Here is a 3,111-nt window from a genome sequence, read left to right on the forward strand (position 1 = left end):
CTGTCGGAAGAGTTAGGAGCACGGCCCCCGGGGCGCCTGCCTGGGGCTCCACCCAGGCCTGGGCCAGTCGACCAGCTCTGTGTCTCTTAGTTTCCTCGCGTGCCCGATCAGAGCATACCTCAAAAAGCCGTCAGCAGTAAGAGTTCGCACAGCTACAGAGCTTAGAACAGCTTCTGCTGTGTCGTTAAGCCCTGGACAGACATGAGCTAGTATTATCATTTATATTTTGATCATTCCAGTGCAGACATGGTAGTTCATTGGGGTGCCCAGTCGTTAACGAACAGGAAGGTACCAGGCTGTGTGGCTAGTGGGCACGGCTCATCGGGGAAATGCAAATCTCGAGAGACAGTTCTGGAAGGCCAGGCCGGAGGCTTTGTACAGGAAGGGGAGGACGGGCCCGTCCCGAGTGTGGTTCCCCAGTGCACAAAATCATTGTTCTGGGCGTGAGTTGTAAATCTGTGAGCATTCCTGTTGCCGGCGTCCGTGGCCGAGGCTGTCGGTCACCTCTGAGCGGTTCTGGTGGACAGCGCGTAGAGGCCAGACCATGGGCAGTTAGAGCGATGAGATGCGGGGAGACATCTGGGCCCAGAGTGGCTCGTCACGACCCCCAGCGGCCGGGCCGCAGGCCTCTCCCAGGCGCGTCGGCTCCTCACGCTGCGCGCCCGCAGGCCGGGCTGGCCCCTGCTGCCCTTTCAAATCCGCTCACTTTCTAAAGGTTTATGAATCTTAGGTGATTTAAGAAGTTTTCGCACGAGGCTCAGTTTTATTTGGTTCGCTTCGTTCTAATGCTCTCAAATAGTTTTTAACCAATTTGAGACAATTTCTACTTAAAGGATTAAAAAAAAATAACTTCGCTTTATTAGCTTGGCAAAGAAAGAAAGCGTTTACATGGGACCAGAAAGCCAAATTTATCTGCAAGCATAGGAGTGAGTTTGAGTCCTGAACAGACGTGCTTCTGGTTATCATAATAAAACAGAATAAAACAGGCCAGGCTTCAACGATGCTGCAGAAAGCCTGGCCGTCAGGTGCCACAGCTCCCAGCAGTCACGTGTCAGAGCTCCCTGGAGGTTCTCTTCAGTTCAAACTATTCAGGTTTTAAGGGAACAGAGAGCCTCCTGTCAGATACTATTTATACCAGAGCCAATGAAAATTAAATGCCCGGATCAAAAATATTCAGAACCGAGAACAGTTAAATTAGAAAACAGAAATGAGCTTAAACGCATTTAATAGCAGCATTCTAATTAACCCACTGAACTTACCAGGATGAAAAGTTCCAAAAATAAGCATGCGAGGTAATGAAATATTTCATCTACGAGATCAAAACTTCTTATAGTCCTGGCCGAAACGTAACAGAGGACACGTGGGCTCCGGGGAGGAGGCGGGCTCTGTGGTTCAGAACAGAGATGCGCAGGGGACGCCGTGACCCAGGCCTGTTCTGATAACTCTCCACGGGCCCCAGTCCCTGCCCTCGCCCGGTCTGGCTCCCTGAGCCCTTGCGTTCTCGGCATCGGACTCCGAGAACAAAACCTGGTTATTCATCGAGATAAATAAATCTATGGGCTGCCCTGGGACTTCCTGCTTCCTCCTCTTGTCTGACTTTGAAACTGTCAACAGTTTTTAAAGATCTGTTGATCTTTGAAGAAAAACCTACCCTTTGGCCCTATTCTAACCCCCTCGTACATCAGGACCCACATGCCGAGGGGGTGCCGCCTTCCCACCCAGAGGACTCCTCGCTTCCCCGAAGTCCTTGGGGAGTGCTGGGTATTTTTGCCATTGTACCGGTGAATAAAATATGAGCAGCATTTTACGTTTATGGCGGAATTATCACGATGGAGCAGGTCACATGTGCTGCATCACCCCGGAGAGGATTCCGTTTCACATTTACTGTTTCGGCGACACCCGAGCTTTGACCGAGAAGTGCGTTTCACATGCCAGTTAAAATGGATCGATCCACTTCGACACGTTTTACTGTAATTTCTATTCTAGATGTAATATAAATGTAATATTGGCTTTGGAGAAAAAGCCAATATGGAAGGGATGCTTCTCCCTCATAAGAGCTTATTTTCCGAGCTGCAACGTTTCTAAATTTAGGATGAAAGTCAATCCTGATTTACTAATTCATGTACATAGTCAAGCCAAGAACATATATACTTGTTGGTTTCTCACTTTTCCAATTGATGAAGAAAAGCAGATTTTGTGCTGTGTTTTCTGAAATACAGCTGCATAAAATTTTGTATGATTTATTTTCCTGAAGGTGAAAGAATACTACATATATGTAATAAATTTTTATTTTTAAGAAGGGGATATAGTGTGGTGGCTTCGCATCATGCAGCGTAGCTGAAAAACCAGCCTTGTGAACTTATTAACTGTGTGACCTTGGACAGCTTAAGTAATTTCTCTAAGCCTCACTCTCTTCATCTATCCAATAGGGATAAGAGTTCCTAACTCCCGATGGCCGTATACGATTAAAGCTCCAACAAAATGTCTGACACATTATGAGAGCTATGTAAATGTTATGGCTATTTTTATGTTATTCCGATTAATTTATTTATAAATAATATTACTTTCTCATTAAGGAGAATGAGTAAAATTCTGGAAAGTCTGGAGGAAAGCATTATATTTTTAACATCTTGGCTACTACTGTGCATAAGCTTCCTTATTCTATGGTTACAGCCATGTTGGAAATTCATTAACACTTATTATGCAATCATAGTTATTTTTTGTATTCTATAAAATATTATTTTAAATGTCTAATGTTTTTTTTTTTAATTTGGCTCTGTCAGGATTTCCTTTACCATATACGTTTTACTGTAATTTCTATTCTAGAAGTTTATCCTAATAAGGGCCCGTTAAAATTTGATGTTTACTGTAGCATTATAGCATTTTTAGGGCCATCAATGTCACTAAATTGCTTTTCATTAAAAGGTCTTGTACCCAAAGCTCTTCTGTTGCTAAATGTAATATTTTGTATTCCATAGTGTTCATTAGTTTTGAAAATAAGGCAATAGTTTATAAGGGAAACAATTCAACTTTATACTTACCTAAAAATCATAAAAATGAAAATCGCTTTCTAAAAACTTTCCTAAGACATATGGGTCCAAACATACTGTT

At 43.6% G+C, this 3,111-nt stretch overlaps 1 protein-coding gene across 1 annotated transcript in view; it reads left to right on the forward strand.

Annotated features, from left to right (window-relative positions):
- PHKB (phosphorylase kinase regulatory subunit beta) overlaps positions 1 to 3,111 on the forward strand; it is a 122,740-nt gene that overhangs the window by 84,107 nt on the left and 35,522 nt on the right. The gene's annotated exons all lie outside the window — the stretch shown is intronic.

The sequence above is a fragment of the Pteropus vampyrus genome, unplaced genomic scaffold (genome assembly GCF_000151845.1).
Source record: "Pteropus vampyrus isolate Shadow unplaced genomic scaffold, Pvam_2.0 Scaffold228, whole genome shotgun sequence".
Classification (NCBI taxonomy): Eukaryota; Metazoa; Chordata; class Mammalia; order Chiroptera; family Pteropodidae; genus Pteropus; species Pteropus vampyrus.